The sequence below is a fragment of the Bos mutus genome, chromosome 14 (assembly GCF_027580195.1).
Source record: "Bos mutus isolate GX-2022 chromosome 14, NWIPB_WYAK_1.1, whole genome shotgun sequence".
Taxonomy (NCBI): Eukaryota; Metazoa; Chordata; class Mammalia; order Artiodactyla; family Bovidae; genus Bos; species Bos mutus.
The window spans coordinates 11425578-11446660 of record NC_091630.1 but is presented as its reverse complement, the minus strand read 5'-3'; positions in this window follow the sequence as shown (position 1 = coordinate 11446660).

Sequence of the window (21083 nt, the reverse complement as noted above, 5' to 3'; positions counted from 1 at the left end):
ATGATCATGATATTCATGATATATCACTTACATATCTACATAATATTTATATTTCCCCTTGCTATGGTCCTAACTCTAGTTGGCATCATGCGTGCTGCGTCACTGGCCCACATTTTTTGAACAGAACTCCTCTCAGATTTGAACTCATTTAGGGACACCTTGTCCACCAACTCCAGCCCCTCCTCCCCCTGCCTGCTGAGGTTTCTTCCCGACTATATTGTTTTTATGGAATCTAAACTGCTGTGGATCATGTTTGCATCTCTCTTCCAGCTCTTCTCTGGTGGCTCAGCTGGTAAAGAATCCGCCTGCAAAGTGGGAGACCTGGGTTTGATTCCTGGGTTGGGAAGATGCCCTGGAGAATGGAATGGCTGCCCAGTCTGGTATTCTGGCCTGGAGAATTCCGTGGACTGTATAGACCATGGGGTTGCAAAGAGTCGGACACGACTGAGCACCTTTCACTTTCACTTTTCACTTTCCAGTTTTTAAACAGTTGATTTGCTATTAGCTTTAGTACATCTGTATCACCTGCTTCCTTACATGATTTCCGCATCTTCACAAGGTCTGTAGTGCTCAGCACTGCAGTACATGTGTCAGTGTTCCTGCTTCCAGGCCTTTGCACTTGCCACCCCTTTGCGAGGAGCATTCGTCCCCCAGATAGTCACTTGACTCTACAATGTGGGAGACCCAGGTTCGATCCCTGGGTTGGGGAGATCCCCTGGAGAAGGAAATGGCAATCCACTCCAGTACTATTGCCTGGAAAATCCCATGGACAGAGGAGTCTGGTAGGCTACAGTCCATGGGGTCACAAAGAGTCGGACACGACTTAGCGACTTCACTTTCACTTTCACTTCCTTGAGACTCAACTTAAATATACCGGTCAGTGCCTGAAATCCTCTTCCCTGCCCCATGGCATTTTGTAGCTCCCTTTCCTGCTTTGTTTTTCTACTGAGTACAAAATACACCTAGTCTTCTAGAGATTATATTTTACTCATTAATGTGGTTTGTTTTCTGTCTAAATTACATGTTCCAGGAGGACAGAGACTTTGGTCTATTTTGTTCAGAATTGTATCCTCAGTGCTAGCACACAGTAGGTGTTTAATTAGTAGTAACTCATAAAGGAATGAATAAATAGCAGCATTAAATAAATGCAGTAGAAATGAATCAGAGTACTCAGGCGTTGGATCTGAGCCTAGAACTGATGTCAAGGGAAATGAGTGATTTTTTTCCCCAACATGTGTAGAAGGGCACTAGCTAAATTAATTCAGTTACCTGGATCTGCTAAGTTTGTGAAATGCCAACTAGTCATTTCACTGTTTCATATATGTGTGTGTATATACATGAAATTAAAAAATAAAGAGTGGGAATCTATAAAGATTTCCAACTGATTTTTACAGACCAAAGGGAAACATAGATCTTTGTCTCTGGATTGTCAGAGACATCGTTATGCTTCTAAGACATCTGTTCACCTCATCATTTTTGTTTCCTCCTGTGGTTTGTACAATTGAGCCTATTGGTACATGTTTGTTTACATAATATGGCATATGGTATTGGTCAGTTCTGACCATAGAAATGTCCTGAAGATTTGCGGTGGCACTGGGCCTCACAGTGTATGGTTTTGTCATTGAAAAATTAGATTTTTACTCTGGTAAACAAAATGAGTACTGAGCAATTTGACAGGAATTTTGAATAAAGCTATTTAGATTTTTCATCCCACTGTACAATACTGAATTGCAAGATTTAGTGAGCTAATACTGAATAAGTAATTTTTTTTTTCACTTATTAAATGTAAGCTTGGATCTGGGCAAATTGGGACACCTTGATATTCCAGAATGAACTTGGAAAAAATTGGGACTTTTAGTATAATTTGTGAAAAGATTTCACTATTCTTGTGAATGCAGATATTTTCCAGAAAGCACTGCCCTTGAAAAGTTGTGAAACTTTATCTGAGCAAAGAAAAAAATATGAGAAATATGTTTACCCTCATGAACATTGTATGATTTTGCTTCTAGAGCCAGAAAACTTTATCATCCTGGTTTGCTTTATTTAGTAGTCAATGTTCCTCAGCTTTAATTAGAATTCTTGATTTTATCAAACAAAAAATGGACTTAATAAGGAGAGACTTTAACTGCAAAAGGGGGAAGGCGCTGTTACAGTGTTGTAAGGGGGCTATTTCTGTAGAGAGAATAGTGACCATGGGACTTGAAGTGTCTTTGAGTTAGGCAAAAGGGCTCTTATAAGAGGAGTCATTTTTCAGTCGCTAAGTTGTGTACGACTCTTGGTGACCGCATGAACTGCAGCACACCAGGCTTCCCTGTCCTTCCCTGTCTCCCTGAGCTTGTTCAAATGCATATCCATTGAGCCAGTGATGCCGTCCAACCATCTGCAGTGTCTTAAGAATTAGGCAAAAGGGCTTTTATGAGAGATGTAGTCAAAGCTAGAAAGAGCCTGCTGGGGGGAAGTGGATTGAAAGGATGGCATATAGGACAGCAGATGAGAGAATGGTTTGTCTTGACATCATCCAGGAAGGACCCACAAATAGAGGCTGTACGCTGTCTCAGGCTGAGAGAAGGCACAAGGCCAGGGACCTGAGAAAAGGAGAGGGGTTTAACCAGTGTTCAGTTACCAGACATTTTGTTCTGCTTGGTCAATGGGGACAGGGGATTGGGCTGATCATTTATGAAGCCAAGGCTGACCTTGCCATAGGTAAACACAGGAGCATCTACGAGTCTCATCTATGTTGAGTCATTTGGGAAGGCTGGTTCTTCACAGGAAACTGTTTTCCAGAACACAAAGAATGGGAGAACTCCTGTAACCTCTGTTTGCCAGGAGCACAGGGCTCAGTTCAAATTCAACATCATCGGTTTCTTTCCTTCAATGATTTTGGACAATATTCTGGCTTTATTTTCTTTATAAAAAGATTACAATGAATTTTTCATTGGTGAGAAGTAACTGATGGTTACTAATTTTAACATTTGAGAGTCCCTCTCCAAGATGTTCTTGGGGGTGGGATGTGAATACGTAAAATATCTCGTTAAAAAAGAAAAAGGTGTTTTTGAAGCTTTTTACTTGCAGATATAGTAATATGTATTAAAGGATGTGATTTCCTGGTTTATATGACAGCTGACTTACAGAGGCATTGCATATTTAACTGTTGAAAATGAGAATTGTAGGAGATATAAATCTTTAAAATATTGATTAATCAAACTTAATATTTAAAAACTTTACCATAAAGGTAAACATCTAGGTCACCCTAAGCTATTTCCTTTACAAAAATTTAAAGACTACTTCCTGACCCTCTAGGAAGTTTCATTCTACAGTGGATGACATTATGGCAAAAAGTTGCATACAAATAGAAGGAATTAAAGATAAAAAAAAGTTGTGTTTCATTTGTTGTACCATGTTAAAAAAGACCATAGAAACACAGAATTTATATTTAAATCAGTTCATTCTTTACTGAAACAGATTGGATACATGAACTTAGAGATAACTGCCCATTTTATTTTTTCTTGTAGCTATGCATTTATATTAAATTCTGATTTTCTTCAAGGTATCTCAAAGAAAATGCGGAAAATATATAATTTTATTAAGCCTCTGAAATTCCAAACATATGCAAAACAAATAAAAATAGGCTAGAGGTGGGAAAACTTTTGAGGAACATTTTATAGTGTGCCCACCTGGCAGGAAAATTCCTTCCCATTGGGCCCGGTCTATGAGGAAAGCTTGTATTCAGTCTGAGTTCTGTCATTCACCACCTGGGTGACTCCAAGGACACCTAAATTTTCCTAGCCTCAGTTTCTTGCATTCCTTAAATACGGACTAGATGGTCCATAAAGGATAAGCGTAGTTTTAAAAGTTTGTTGTATTGTCTTAAAGCCAGAAATTCTTTAATTTATGAGGCAATTTAAAAAATCTTGTATCATCAACAGATTTCCAGTCCTAAAAGATTTGTCCATGGGATCGCAAAGAGTCGGACACGACTGAGCGACTCAACTGAACTGACTGAAAAGATTTGTAGAAGGTGCGATTAGGGAAAAGGGTAAGAAAGAAGAAAGGAAGATATATACAGTAAAAGGCACAGGAGAGAGAGCTTCCCTGAAAAGGGCTGAGTGCTCAGGGTAAAAGTTCTGTTTGCTGGTAACACCCAGGATCTTGCATTTTTCCTCACCTCATCCTGGCCATGAATTTTTACAGGGTCACCACCTATGCCAAAACAACCCCCCTCTTTGTTTTTCTTCTCCCTCCTCAGTCTCTGCAGAATACTCACCCTCACATCCTGGTTTCCAGAATCAGCTGCACCTGTGACAGCCTCATCACTTTTCCCCGCAGCCTTCTGCAAATCGCGTATAAAATAGCTTCTGTTGCTATTTCCATTTTCAGGCACTAGATGGCACTGGTTTACCACTGTGGCGGTCTCAGCCCGTTGTCATCGTTGTTCCCAGGTCTTCTATATCAAGTTATGTGTTTAACTACCTTAGAGTAAGAAATATTTTATTTTCACTTGTTTGTAATCATATCTTCTAGGCAGTAATTTTATACATTTATGTAAAATTCGCAAACAGTGCTTCCTCATTTTGGATATTTCTATAGAAGAGTTATTTTCTCATTGTGATGCTGGAGGATGGGAAAACCAGCTTTGTATCTTAGAGATCTCATGAAAGCATGCCATCTTCCATGAGGTGTTGAGATGTTGCCTTTTGGAAAAAACATAAAAAAAAATCTTGTGTAGTTGACAATATCTTCCAGCTAAATGTTTGAAGTTCTATTTCTAATGAAAAAAAAAAACAAAAAAACTTTTCAAATTGTATCACCCATTTGATTTTTATGCCTTTTGTATATTTCTTTTTCTTTAAGCCAAAGACATTTAGTCTTAAAAGATGCAGTTCAGAATCAGTTTTCTGGAGACAGATTGTCATTTTTCTCTCAATGCTGTGCCAATAAGCTAAAGGGAACAGTATAGAGCGGATACACACATCATCATGACAGACATCTAAAATATACTTACGGTCTTCAGGAGGATATGCCTATCATTTGGAAAAATTGCAAAAATGACTTCATGAGAGATGTCTTAAGAATTTCCATGGAAAACAAAGTTATGGAGAATCTGAATAAACTTTATCTATTAATTAATAACTTTATAATTTTTGTAACTCTGGTGATTAATGTTACCAGCATACAATTCTATTTATTTCATTGAATGGATATTTAAAAATTTAAATTCTTTCTTTCTTTTCTTCTTGGTATTTGACCAGATGCCACATAAGACCAAAACTGTAAATGTATAAAATAAAATAATTTTAATTTCCAACGAAAAGGTCTCTAAAACTCAGTTTTTCTGCAAAATCTTGATTCATATAGATTTTTTTCTAAATGTCTTTTTAATTAAAAAATTAATCAGTTCTTGGTGCTGTTGTTTAAGAAGGTAACCTAAATATTTTTAGGGCTTCCAAGTGGTGCCAGTGTTAAAGAATCCACCTGCCAATGCAGGAGACACAAGAGACTTGGGTTCAATCCCTGGGGTGGGAAGATCCCCTGGAGTAGGAAATGGCAACCCTCTGCAGTATTCTTGCCTAGAAAATTCCATGGACAGAGGAGCCTGGCGAGCTACAGTCCATGGAGTTGCAATGAATTGAACATAGCTGAGCATACATGCACACACAACCTAAATATTTTAGGAATTGAATTACATTTTTGATGAGCCCCCCGATTAGCATTAAAAATAATTAAAGATCTTCTATGTATTCTCAAATAGGATTTTTTAGCAGATTATAATTTAAAAATGATCTCTGATATCTTTTGCAACAGTGGAGTTCTGTCATTTCACAGTTTTCCTCTTAACTATCCCATTACCTGAATGCCTACACTGTGGACGCAGTCCTTCCCAACTTGATGGTGGCTTTGTGTAGCTGTCAATTCTAGATTTATTGCTTAGTTTGGGAAAGCTGTTTCAATAGCACATGCCCTGTAGATCTCTCTGAACCAGCAAAAACAGTTTGCCTAAAGCAAAATATTAGTCGATACCTCACATGTCTGTAATTCTGAAATTATGTAGTTTATTTTTTTTTCCAAATAAAGTTAAAAATCTAAAATGACAACAAAAATTTCTTAACTTTATTGTAACTCTGTGATACTGCTGTCTGGCAATAGCCACGGCCAAACCCACAATTTAAATTTCAAACTTAGTAAGTGTGAAATCATCTTTGCGAGCCAGAATACACGAAGCAGCAGTTGCAACAATATCCTTCTACAACACATGTTAGAAAGGACATCACAAAACACGTTGCCAAAATTATTAATTTTCTAGAAGAAAAACACACGAAGCAAATGTTCTTGTAGAACTAATATGGTTCATGCCTTGAAAACTGCTTTAACTAGCAATAATATATTGCTGTTGAATTATATGTTCAAGACATTGGAATTCTTGTTAATTCATACTTTGTTTCATAACTACACATACTTGAGAAAGCCGGATATCTTTAAAAGCTGAAGTTTTGAGGACTCAGACAGTTTTCTGGGACCCAATCCCAGTCTTTTTATAGGTACGAATGAAAAAATGAACAGTAAAGGCAGGGCCCACTGCTTCTTGCTCCTTCCTCTCCTCATGCCTCCTAACCTGTCCTGATTTGATAAAATAACTTCACTCATGTGGTCTGTGCTCAAGTTCAGTATTCCAACCAACCTTTCTCTCTTCCAAACGGTAGTATTTTTAACCCCCTTGTTTTTGTCTTTCTTCAGGGTCAGAAACCACGGGCCATTGAAATCTTCTCCCTCTTTCTTGTTTCTCTTCTAAATTCTTGTGGTCTCTGGGTTCTTTCTCTGAAACATTTCCTCTTCTCAATTATTGAAATATTTTCATTCTCTCCTCATCACATCTGGATTTGATGGGTCAAAATTCAAATTAGCCTATTTGCAACATTGATTTTTACATTTCTCTCTCATCTTCCCCAGAACTTAAGAGTTTAGACTCTGCTTCCCAGGGGGTGCTAGTGGTAAAGAACCCACCTGCCAATGCAGGAGCCATGTGGGATGTGGGTTTGATCCTTGGGACTGGAAGATCCCCTGGAGGAGGGCATGGCAACCCACTCCAGTATTCTTGCCTGGAGAATCCCATGGACAGAGGAGCCTGGCGGGTTACAGTCCATAGGGTCACAAAGAGTCAGACACGACTGAAGCAACATAGCATGCACACGCATGCTGGTGAGAGCAAAGACAGGCTTTGCTGGTAGATTATAACAGATGCCGCCTTACTGGCGTGATCCTTGTTACCAGCCCCACAATGGCAGCACTTGTTGCTGCCTCTGCAATCCTTTCCTTCATCATTTCACCTCTTGCTCTTCTTCGTGCCTTCTTTGATCCAGCTTTGTTTTGCTATTTAAATTCAGCATATTCTTCATTCAAAGTGTGGAACAAATCCCAGGAAAGCTGCACCCCAAAGAGCACCCCTGTGGCCCCCTCCCTCCTGCAAGTTTTTTTTGCTGGCATTTCTAATGGATAGCCCATGACTTTCCTTGTGTTCTTACTATGGCCTCATGTGACCACTGCAATGTCCCAAGAATATTTCAGATTCCTGAGGCTGAGAATATTATAATTTTTGTCAAATTATCCACCATATGTTCTTTGTTGTTGTTGTTGACAATTGCATTTGTTCTCTCCCTCAGGATTCTGATGACTGCTCCTCCAAGTGATCTTTGCCCCTGAAACTACGGTTGTTATTCATTTGGCAATCTCTCATTTCTTCAGAGAGGACTGGTGTGTAATTTCAAATGCTGCTTCCTCTTTTGGCTTTAAAATAAAACAGTTTTATTTATATATAATTTGCATACTATAAAGTGCACCTGTTTTAAGTATCAGATCAGATCAGATCAGATCAGTCACTCAGTCATGTCTGACTCTTTTCGACCCCATGAATCGCAGCACGCCAGGCCTCCCTGTCCATCGCCAACTCCCGGAGTTCACTCAGACTCACGTCCATCGAGTCAGTGGTGCCATCCAGCCATCTCATCCTCTGGCGTCCCCTTCTCCTCCTGCCCCCAATCCCTCCCAGCATCAGAGTCTTTTCCAATGAGTCAACTCTTCGCATGAGGTGGCCAAAGTACTGGAGTTTCAGCTTTAGCATCATTCCTTCCAAAGAAATCCCAGGGCTGATCTCCTTCAGAATGGACTGGTTGGATCTTCTTGCAGTCCAAGGGACTCTCAAGAGTCTTCTCCAACACCACAGTTCAAAAGCATCAATTCTTCGGTACAAATCCATAAATTTTAGTATACCTACAGAGTTATGTAACTTCCACCACCATCTAACTTTAGAATATTTTCATCACCTCCAAAAGAAACGGTGTACCATTTTCAGCCACTCCACTTGGTTGGCATTTAACCCACCAGTGTTTTAAAATACTGAATGCATTAGGACATCTCTATTCAACAGTGTGGTTATTATTGAGGAAAAGTTATCAACTAATTTTTAATGGATTAAAAAAATACATTTTCCTGGCACTCACTTATGATTAAAGATCCTTGATTAGGCACTCATTTGAAATTTTTGTTTGTTTTTTGGTGCATCGAACTCCAATGCAAAAGAACATTTGGCTTTTGTGCAATGGCAGATCATTTTTTATTTTGAAAGAATCTGTGTCAACGGAACAACTAATTCATTCATCTTGATTGAATTGATGAGTCAATTTAGTTTTTCCAACACTGTTAAAAGCGATTATTTGATCAAGAACATTTGTTATTTTATTCAAGTTTGTCAAATAATTTGAGTGTGTGGATAGTCTTATATTTACATTAATTAATCTAAAAATGGGTGGGAAAGGAATAAGACCTAATGCAAAAAGAATTTCAATGGAGCACCACTTTGGAATCTAGCTATGTGTCTAGTTCCAAAGCCCCATGTGCTTGTTAAAACTTGACAATAGAAATTTAAAATATTTTATTAAACAGATGTTCCTGGTGTAGAGAGTAATAACTGCATTGATTTGTAGATCACATATCAGGAGCTACAGTTACTATGGGTACCTTGTGTCCTTGTGGCCATTTCCAGTATTTAGAAAATGGTAGTCAAAGTCTGAGTGTTCCCAGGTGGTGCTAGTGGTAAAGAACCCACTCGCCAGTACAGGAGACACAAGAGGCATGGGTCCAATCCCTGGGCCGGAAAGATCCCCTGGAGGAGGGCATGGCAACCCACTGCAGTACTCTTGCCTGGAGAATCACCATGGACAGAGGAGCCTCGCTGTCTATAGTGCATAGGGTCACAAAGAGTCAGACACGACAGAAGCGACTCAGCATGCACCCACACACACACACACAGTCTGACATTTTGATATTTGCTTTTACCTTTATTATTTCTTCAAGGTTTTACGTGTACCTTGTCGGTTTTGCTTTCTAAATATTCCGGGAACCCACTTGTAACATCTCTCAGGGGAAGAACTGGGACTCACTCTTGGAATTTCGCTGTCCATACCCGGCTTGTATTTCTGCTCCCCTTGCGGGCTCTTTCCCTGTCACCCCATCCTCAAGCCTGTGTCTTCACCCCGAAGCCAGCATGATCCCTCAAGACCAAACCCAGTCGGGCGGGCCCCTGCGACGTGCCTCTGTCCCAGGGAGAGCCAAGGGCAGGCTGCTCCGCGGGCCCTGCTTCCGCACTGTCTCCCACCCCTCGGATGTTCCAACACCTTGCTGGATGCTTCTCCACACGTGCTCTAACGCTTCCTGCCTCCCTTCAGCAGTTTGCTCTGCCTGCAGTGGTTGCCCTCCTATCCTTCTTCACACAAGTCACTTCGATTCATTTTTAAAGACAGTTCAGGTGTCGACTTTTCTGGAAAGCCTTTCCTTGACCACAGATTAGGGGAAGGGTCCCTCCCCTTTGCTCCCTGAAGCATGTCACTCATTCTGTCATTTTCTGAAGCAGTTAGGTATGTGTCCCTCACTGGTGTGCAGATTCCTCGAGGGCAGAGAGTGTGTTTTAATTCTCTCTCTATTCCCGGTGTTTGGCAGATTCTTTATGAAAGTTGGCTGACCTGAAGTGAATTTTGCTGAATACATGGCTACATTTCTTGGATATTGGAACACTTCTGCTCTTTTTTTGTGCCTTTTTCTAAACACTTGTTCATCTCAATATTGTTGCTCTGATTTACAACCAAGTTTTTCTAGAACTTTATGAGTATAAACATTTTTTTTCCATAGTGTTTTTGTGAATGACTCAAGTCTGACCTTAGGATGAAAAATGCAAAGTAAAGTTTCTAAAACATTATTCTGTATTAACTCTTCATATGTTTACATTTATTTGTTGGTAATTTTCCAAAGTGAAAGTTAGATTAAAAATGCTAAGTATTATTATAGCTACCACCTTTATTTACCAAGTGCTTACTGTATGCAGGGGACTTCTCTGGTGGCTCAGATGGTAAAGTGTCTGCCTACAGTGTGGGAGACCTGGGCTCAGTCTCTGGGTTGGGAAGATCTCCTGGAGAAGGAAATGGCAACCCACTCCAGTATTCTTGCCTGAATCATCCCATGGATGGAGGAGCCTGGTAGGCTACAGTCCATGGGGTCACAAAGAGTCGGACACAACTGAGCGACTTCAATTCACTCACTTACTGAATGCCAGCCTCTATAAAATATCCCTTCACAGTAAGTTTATTATACTAAAGCATCCTAACAAAAGATGCATAAGAAATTATTATCCCCACTTTTACATCCAGGGAAACTGGGTCTCAAAGAGGGTAAGTAAGTTGCCCAAAGTCACACAGCTATAAGTTGCACAGCTAGGATTCAAACTCAGAGGTGTTAACTCCAGAGTCTACTTTTCTACTGAGTCGCAGTGCCTTCCAGAAAGGCAATTTCTGGAAAAATGAGACACAAGGTCAGTAAATTATGAAAATAAGGCAGTAGAGAGGAGGCAACCATCAGACACTACTTTGGGAGGGTAAGCACTGTAATAATAGTCAAAGCAAAGTTAGAATGGGAGAGTGGGTGTCTCTACGGGGAGGAGGCAAGCCTCTGACATCCGGAAGGAGGATGTGGAAAGGTGGGGAGGTCTGCCAAAGACACAGTGTGCCCAGGTCCCCATTTTTCAAGTGACCGTTCTTGACAGGAAATGCTTTGGTGCTTACGCCTCATCACATGACCCAGGAAAAGCTATGGATAGAGGAATCCTTCCCTCGCTCCTAAGTCTTTCTTTCCTTTTCTTCTTGTTCCCTTCTTCCTCCTTATTTTTCACAAAGCAATGAACAAGAGGAGAAAGAAATTAAAGGAAAAAGAGAAAACTATTAAGTGGTAAAGAAATAAAGAGAAAGGGTTAAGAAATAAAATATATCAGTGCTGGGGTTGGTCATCAGATAGTTTTCTATGTAAACATCATTATCCTCAGATAAATTATTTCTTTCTTTTGGGAACTTAAATTATATCTGCCACAAATTATTTTTCAAGAAAATCCATTTGGCTTGATTTTTAACTTCAGTATTTAAAAGACCTGCAATCATCATTCTTTTTTCACAGTTTATGATTCTTTTGAGGTCCCATTTTCTTAACATTTGACCAAATTATTGAAACAGAAATGGAAAAACATGGATTTCTTCCAAATAGTGTGAACATTGCTTTATAACTTTGTTAGCATGTAGAGGTGACAGAATGCTCAGCAATTTTGTCTGCAAAATCTGAGTGTGGACATTCCATTTTAAAATGAACATCAAAATAAAACGAATGTCATTTGTGAATGTTATTATGTCACTTTCTTTTAAAATTATGACAATAAATCAGTTTCTTCTCTCTTTGTGGTATTGAGTTAAAACTTTCTAGTAGCTGATCTTCTTCCCAGTATGAAGACAGATTTGAATTAACAGTCCCTTTGAAATGGAAAAAAATGGTAAGCTGTATTGATAAACTGTGTGATAAATGGTTGTGTAGAAACCACTGACGTTGTATGGTGGATCAGAATTTAAAATGACTTAATTCATATATATATATATATGTATGTATACATAGTCATTCTTGTAAATTAGTCTCAATCACATGGCTTGGCTTTTAGCCATATATCTATGTAAAATAGTACATTTAAAAATATTTAATTTTACAACGAGACAAAATAAAAAACAAATTGACTCAGAGGAAAATTGAACAACAGGGATGATGAACTTCCTCTGACCTGGCATAACTGAAAAAGTGATTTCAATCAAAAATAACTTTTTTCCCTGCAGAGTGGGAGGCTAATATATGGAGATAACTTTGCAGTATCCAGACCTGTGATTTCAGGGTTCTGCCAAATGTTGTATGTGCGCCAAGAGACCTCACAGAATTGGCTAGGAAGCATGGACCTTGCTGCCTGAGTGACACGCAAGGAGGACCATGGGCCAGTAGGGAAAGGCTGTGCCCAAACCAGGACCCCAAAAGCTGGTGGGGGAAGGGCTTAATCAGGTGCTTGTCTTGTTTTGTCCCCATCAAACAGGAAGCAAGGCTGGCTGGGGTGGGGAGAACCAGATCCAAGACTTGGTTCTAATCCCTTTCATTGTCCTCTTCCCCTAAAATGTAGGAGGAAAGGGCATGTAAAGAAACTTCAGATTATGCAGAATTCCCTTCAATTTAAATTTCAGGCTGTAATGTCCTGAGTCCAGTGGTGAAGCCTACTTATTGTACATGTTCTCCTTTTATGCCTTGTTACAAATGGACTGATGAACTTATTTAATCTCTCATTTCTTCCTTTCTTCATTTGCTTATCTTTTTTTAAATTGAGGGGTAATTGCCTTATAGTATTGTGTTTGTTTCTACCAAATATCAGTATGAATCAGCCATAGATTTCTTCCTTCTGTCATTTAGCTACAACCATTAATTGTGTTATCATTTTGCTGAAACCTAATGGTGAAATAAGGCAGGTTCATGGTCCACAAGGAACCTGTGAACAGGCATTAGCATCACTGCTCATGGAGCTCAGTCTAGTTGGGGTACAGTCAGTAAAATCAGTAAGTGGAATAAACCACTTTGTGATGGCTGCTGTGAAAGAGATGAACAGGATACAGTGACAGCGAACAATGCTGGGGGAAAAAACTACTTGGTAGGGTGGTCAGGGACAGGTTTTTGAGGAGAGGGCATGGAGGCTCAAATTTAATATGATGAAGGGCCAGCTCTGCAAAGTCAGTGAGTTGCATGTGCAAAGGCCCTGAGGTTTGCACTCCTTGTGGTAAGAAGGAGCTGGTGTTTTCAAGGCACAGAAGGGCAGGTATTTTCTTTCTCAGCTGCAGCTTTTGTGAGTCAGAGAGAGGGGCACAAACAGGAGAATGGGTTTGGCAGAGTTTTTGAAGGCAAGGAGCTTCATTTTTCTTTGAAATAAAATGTGAAGTCCTTGAAAGGGCTTAGACAGGGAAGAAATATGAGCTAGTCTATGTTTTAAAAGGAATTCTGGGGCTTCCATGTGAAAAACAGATGGAAGTGGGCAGGGGAAGAAGCAAGGGCATCTGTAAGGGGCTTGTGCACTGGTCTGGGTGAAAGGACAGTGCTGGTACCCGTGGTTACAGAGGTGATGGATGGGATGGGGAAGATGGGTAGGTAGAGTGGGCCGGGCTGAGGGTGAGAGATCTCTGCTTGTCCTCTGGAGTTCTGCGGCTCTGAGAACACAGCTTGAAAATCACTAATCCGTACAGTGTGAAGATGAATTTGACTGACGTTTTCATGAACATAAAAATGATTTGACTGAACTGACCAGATTCCCTAGTGGTTGAAGCTTTAGTTCTTCTAAAGCTAAGATTCTAGTTCATTTTATTCAAAAGCTCCAAGATGGCTTTTGATGATGGAAATGTATTTATTGAGGTGTATAAAAACTGTTTACCACACATGTTTTATTTAAAATGTTCTGTGGAGGAAATAATTTCTAAACCCTTGACTTTCAATCTTATGATTGAAATCTCATGATTGAAAGTCAAGATTGAGTGGGTAGCATAAACAAGGGATGAGGCCATCAGGAGGAAGAAACAGCAAAGATGAATGGACTCAATGATTTAAATGCATACAAAAAAAAAAAATCAACCTAAGACTGCTGTGCTCAATCTTAATTTTTTTTTTTTAATGATACCCCTTCTTTCAATGAACAGTGTTTGGAAGGTTAAGACAATGGTTTTGTGATTTTGAGGCCTCAGGCAGGTTGTGCTTCTGTACTTAATTTTGCTGCAGTAACACACGCCCTGACGGAGCTCTGGCTTGATTATTGTAATTCCCTTTTAGTAGGACTTCCAGCAGGGCTGTGCCGTCACTCGCAGCTCACGCAGTAGCAGCGGCGCATCTGCGGGCTGATTTGAGAACGGGCAATCATATTACCCCATCCTGTATAATTTGATCTGTGCGGGTCACCGAGGACGCTGGCAACGTTTCTTTGTTTTTCACTCGCTCTCCCTCTTTCTTTTTAAAGGATGAAAATTACATTCCTCTGTATCCACACCTGTCTTTTTTCACCATCGTTTATCTTTTCTTGGGGAGAATTGTGTGCCATTTTACCTACTCTCAAGTCACATGTCATTTTAGGTAGCCATGCTGCTTATGACATGAATGACAAGGGGAAAAACAACAACAACAACAACAATGAGATAAGATTATGTGAGGTCCTGTTTTCATACATTTTGTTTCTACTTAATCAAAGAGGCTTATATCCCCTGGAAGGATGAAGAGCGATTCGATTTGATTCGATTCCGTTCCATCCTTCTACTCACACCTTCTTGAACCTGGCAGCAGCCTGGAAGACAGAGGCAGCTCCTGCTCATGCTGCAGCTTTGTCTGTGGTTGGTAAGGTAGGTTTTGACGCATGTGGTCAGTAAATGTGAGAAAAGCTGTGGACGCAGAGGTCAGGTCAGGAGCCATAGCGCTGGATTGCCAGGTACCCCTGTTTGTTGTCCAGTGAGTATCCTAGTTTAAGGTTGTTCAGAATGGTGGGAAATTGGATTGGAAAAAAGATGATCCATGTGTGTGCATGACTTGGGACTCCTACCCAGAGGGGATGTAAGCCAAGGTACACAGGTAGGGGATACACATCCTGCCGTCAAGGCCAGGTGAGCACCAGGCCTTCCTTCCTTCCTTCCAAATAGAACAAATAATCAAAGCAGATGGACACAAACAAAGACATTCTTTTATAATTGGTGTAAAGATCAGATTAGTGATTATGTGGCTATTGTCAATGGATCAAATTCCATGAGAAATCTGTTCATTTTGACACTGTTTTGTCTTTTAAAACATCAAGTACTGCATCTGAAGATTTATTGTGTACAAACACAGTGGAAGCAATATGTGTAAGAAATTCAAGCCTCCCTCCTTCAGAGTGAGGTCTAAGAAAAGTCAAAGAAGAAGGAATCTAACCAACAAGCATTTTAATAGATGGATAGTCCTGCTGGGAACAGAGAGTGGTTTGTAGAAAGAAGTCAGATGACTATAATTAGTGCTGGATGCAAATGGTTAAACAAGGAAGTCTGCCTTCATACAGCAGTGAAAGCCATTCTTGCTGTGAAATAGCTTCCCTTCTGCTGAAATAAACTGCACAGTGTCAGTCTCAGGCTGGTGATTGGAGAACCTAATTCTTGTGACACTTCTCAACCAAGGAGTACTAAAGCTTTTGAGATAGTGCAGATGTTCAAGGTTGCCCTTGGCTTTACAGACTTGCAGTGATATATAGCTGAGCTCTGTTAGGTCATAGAATTGGTTACCGGCTTTCAAAGGGATTTCAGTTTAAGTTTGAAATCTCCAAGTCAAGAGTGGGATGCTTTTCCTGCTAGTCATTATAAAATAAGTCTTCGATTAAGCCATGTCACAGGACATATGGGACAGGGTGAAGTCAGTGAAGGCTTTGTTTCTTATGGATTAAGGACAGGTAACTCTAGGACACTACTCTACAATATTTTTAAACAGGTGAAATTATCCTATGACTTGTATTTGGAAGTAACAAATTATAAATATTTTGGGTGCATATACTGGAATCAGTTACTTCACGAATCAGAGTGTGAACAAAGAGTTGTGCTCTAACCTGTGGCTTCGGCTGTGGACAAATCCAATGGGGGAAACTGACAGACACCGTCAGTGTTACTGACGTATCTAAAGGAGACATTTCCTAAAGCCAACCTTGAGAACAGAAAGCAAAATGCAAGTGGTGGTGGGACTTGAGAAAAATACTTTCTCTTGGGATCTGGGAAGGAAATGCCAGAGAAGATAGAAACCAAGCCTTGGAAAAATGGTGTGAGCTAAGAGGCATCCTGGACAATTTTCAACATTGTTTGCTTAAAATGTTCTGTGGATTATTATTATTTTTAACAAAAACTCCTCTGAGGACCCCTAAGGGGATCCCTAAATGTAATGTACATCACATTAAAAATTTGCCTATTAAGTTGTTCTTCAATTTGTGATATCCTAGGTGAATCAAGTCCACATGATCTTTCAAGTGATCAACATAACCTTAGAGAAATAGCTAGATTCATGGGGAGTTTTGATTTTGATTTTGATTTTGATATTTAATTAGCCAGGTTTTAAAAGTGTGCACATGAGTATTTTATATTAGGGAAATGGCCAAAAACCTTATTGAAAAATAGAGAGTACAAGATGGCTTATACATTCTTGTGACCGTGGGGAAGTACTATGCTTTTTTGGTCCTCAATGACTTCATTCATAAGATGAGAGAACTGCTGTAGGTTCTTGGAAGTGTATAGATACTTATAAAATACATGATAATGCTTGCGTGTAAATACTCTTTTAATGCACATTGACTGTTGCTTATCTTTTTTGCTAACTATTATGAAGTGGGCTTAGCTGGAGGAGTGGAGGAGGAATATAAACAGGGATGAGGAGAGGCTCCTCGTGTGGATTGATGATGCCAGTACTCCATGGGCTGAGGGGTCACCCATGGCCCGAAAGATTAAAGCAAAGAAAGGAAGCTGAATCAGAGGGCAGTTCCGAATCTATTTAATTTCATCAGCCAGGAATATTTCAAAGACAATATTTGGAGATTGACCATTATATTTTGTAAGGATGTTAAAAAATCTAATATGATGTGTTACCTTCATTTTATAAATAAAATGACATTCATATCTGTAAAATACAGGAAGCATATGAGAAAAAAACCCTTTTCTTTAACAAATTTGTCTTTTGGAAAACTTATCCTATGGGCCCTATTTTCCTCATTTTTCATTGGACTGGTAAGAAAGGGTCACAGGTCCTAGGAATGGCATTTAGAAATCAGTCTTTCCAGAATTCATTCTATGATTCTTTTTTTTTTTTTCTGGAAGAGAGCTAATAAATGAGTGCTCTCCTAGACTCAAAGTCCCCAGAGCCTCTGTTTAGTGGTGCTCGTGATGCAGGGCTTGGAGGGAAGACCAACTCTTTGTCATCTTCTTAGGGGACCAGTGAGCTGCTGTGTGTGTGGGGAGGGCTTGCAGGAGTGTGCGTGCATTTGGAAACAGTGGGGAGTGCTGAGACGGAACCTTGGAAACCCTGCTGGGATGATCATCTTTAAGATCGAGTTTTACAATTAGCATGGTACGAATAACATAAATAAACTGATGGTGATTTACCTTGCTTTTTTATTTCATTTCCTGGAGTTTTATGACTTGAATTTTGTGAAAATCTCCATTATCAGTCAGCGGGTAGTCCACCCATCTAAAATTATTTGTTGATTGTCTGAGAAATAATTTTCCCCCAAGAAAGTCCAGCATCGGCAAACAGTCTTAATTATTACACAATTCTGCTTATCTTTCCATAGCCTTTTGGTCATGTGTAGCTTTTTGGTGTTCTGAGGGTGCTCCTAGCACTGCAATGGTGCTGTCTGCATGCATCAGTCTACACTTGATAGGAAAACCTGTTTTCAGGGGACCTGGTTTCCCCCTCTATGTTGGGGGATGGTAATAGTGAGACTGTCATCTCCTGGAGGCAGAGATAACAGCATCCATCCATCCACCTGTCGTGATTTCCTGATGTAACTGCCCTCGACATCCATGTATCTTTAGACTAGGAGCTTCCCACTACCTATAGCCCAAATTCCTCCATGTGAAGCTGCAGTATATATACTGGCAAATAATCAGTGTCCCTTAAGAGGACACTGTTAATGGAAAGCACTTTGGAGTATTTCTATTAGAGCATGTAAGACCTCTAAGCTTTGGCAGCTTTCTGATCAGTCCTCTCGTCAGGCAGGAGACCAAAGCAGCATTGGCCCAGAAGCCACTAAAGTCGGAAAGAGTAAGTAGAGGATGTGTCTCCCTTATTTAGAGTCACTCAGGGGCCTTCAAAGAAATTCCTCTGGTGTTTAGAACAGGTTCGGAAAAGAGGAACCTGGTCTACTCGTCCCCTACTGAATGTTGTATGTAACAGCTTTTTTATTTTTTAAGTTCTGGTAATGAAGTAGCTTTGAAGATGAGCCTTTCTGTTTTGTGAAGACACAGCCCTCTAGATGGTATAGCAAAGAAAGGGGCCTGGGATAGGGTGAAGAGGTGGTAGCCTGGGTAGTGATGTGTGAATGACTCTCATCTCCGCAGGGACGTCTTGTGGAAACCGGAACTCTGCCCATGAAGAGTCTTCATTCCGCCATTCTCTAGGTCTCAATCAATGAAACCATTTAACTGCAGCCATCCGCAGTAAAAATTTTAGCCCATTAAAAAACTTTATCAATGCTCTTGACTTTTCATATTCAATCAGTTGCTAGGGGAGGGTAATTTTTTCCCTAAATAGTTCTCTCCCTCCTCATTGTAATTACTTAATCCAGGGCTCCCACGTTCCTGCCTGGACTTCGACATGGTCCTCCTCTCTGCTTCCTTGGACTCTGTCTCTTAGCCCTTCCGGTCTGTTCTCTGTGCCTGTTTGAGGACTTATCTTTCCTTTACCCCCACTCAGACCATCACCTCCACCCAGTGCATCCAGTCTCAGCTCTACTGCCTGAATTTCTCCAGGATTCACCTGCTCCACATGCATTTATTGAACACCAACAATGCACTAGGCAAGTGCTAGGACCTGGGCATAAGGAAAAGATAAAAGCCTTACTGTTGAGGACAGTGGTTCTCGTCAAGGAGAGAAAGTGTGGGGGAAGTTCCGGAGTCAGGGAAGGCTTTGCCAAGGAGGTGATCTTGGAACCTGGTCTTGAGGGAATGGAATTCATCACACAAAAGGGATTTCCAAGGAAGAGGAACTGCGAAGAGAGATGAAAGGGCACCAATTTGCGAGGTGGCATGAATTCTGAAGTTAGCTCTGGACGGCCTGAGGGTGGTGAGCCTGGAGGGGTAGGGCGGAGACAGGGGCTGCAGCCAGGCCTCATCGCGGTGGTCCTGCTCTCCCCAGCAGACAGCCTGGACTCTGAATGGGCCGTCTCATGCCCTTTAGGTCCTTTCCCCACCCAGGCCCCCCACCCAGGCCCTCCCTTGGGTGCTCCCCTCACTCGGAACACGCCATTTCCCCAGATCTTCCTGTCTTCTAAGATGCAATTATTGTGCCACCTGTTCTAAGGAGACATCGTAGACTTCTTTAACCCTCTTTACATGCCGTCTGTTTCTAAACTTTTTTGTGTGGTAAAATTACAGGCTATGAAATTTACCATTTTAACTACTTTTCAATGTACAGTGTGACATTAAGTACATTTGCGTTGTGTCTATCACCACCATCCATCTCCAGAACTTTTTCACCTTCCCCAGAGACTGTATACCGCATCCCTTCAGCTTCTGGAAGCCACTTAATTACTTTCTGTTTCTGTAAATATTACTTCTCTCGATACCTCATGTAAGTGAGGTATATACAATATTTGCCCCTCTGTAAATGGCTTCTTTCACATAGCATAAAGTCTTCAGCTTTCATCCATGTTGTACCATGTGTCAGAATTTCTTTTTCAGGCTGAGTAATACTCCATTATATGTATGTACCACCTTTGTTTATCTATGCACCTGTAGATGGACACCTGGGTTCCTTCTATCTTTTGACTATTGTGAATAATGCTGCTATTAACATAGATGTACAGGTTTGAGTCCCTGTGTTCCGTCCTTTGGGAGTGTTTCTTTAAAAAAATTATTTTAGACTATATAACATAATTTGATATGAAATAGTTTCTTATTTATTACTGATATTATTTTATACGACTTTGAATATCTACTAAATGGTATGATATAGGCACTTTATGTAGAGAAACAACCTGAGCCACTAACATCAGTTGAGCTCTTATGATGTATCAAGCACTCTTCTGTATGTTTTACACCTAATAACACATTTAATCTTCAGAATAACATGAGAAGAACACTTACAATCCCCATTTTGCAGACTGAGGAAATGGAGACACTGAGTGGTTACGTAATTTACCCAAGGGCATATAGCAAGTAAGAGGTATATGTTACTAACTCTCAGCTACTCAGAAAGGCACATATTATCATCTTCACTTATTCAGATGAGAAGATGATTGTTCTGAGAAATTAAGTGTCATACCTAATACCACACAGTTAAGAAGCAGCAGAGTTCAAACATAACCCTGGTTTACTTGACTCCTGGGTTCCCTGGATTGGGAAGATCTCCTGAAGAAGGGAAAGTCTACCCATTCCAGTATTCTGGCCTAGAGAATTCCAGGGACTGTATGGTCCATGGGGTTGCAAAGAGTCGGACATGACTGAGCGACTTTCACTTTCACTTTCTTTTACCTGACTCCAATTCTCATGCTCTGCAGTGTATTTTTATTTTACTTTAAAACCAGATTGTACATTCTCGAGAGGGGAAAACATCCTAAGTATGACACATTTCCAAGTATATAATCAGTGATCACTAAATATTTGATTTCTCATTGTTAGGTTAATGAGTGGATGAATGCACAGGATTTAAGGAAAGGACATCACATTTTTGAATGGAGACGAGGCATTTGAGGACAGGGGATTGGGAAGACATCATTTAAAACAATACTTTCATGAAGACGTTAGTGCTCAATAGCTGCTGTTTTTCCAAATCTGTAAATAAGTCATAATACATGGAATGCAGTGTTTCAAATGCTGCATCCCATGAAAAAAAGTCATTGATGATTCACAGAGTTACACTGCTCTCGTGAATTATTAATGTCTGCTAGTGGGATAAGAAGCCCCAAACTCCCACCAGGCTGCTGCTTCTGCTCCTGCCATGGAGGG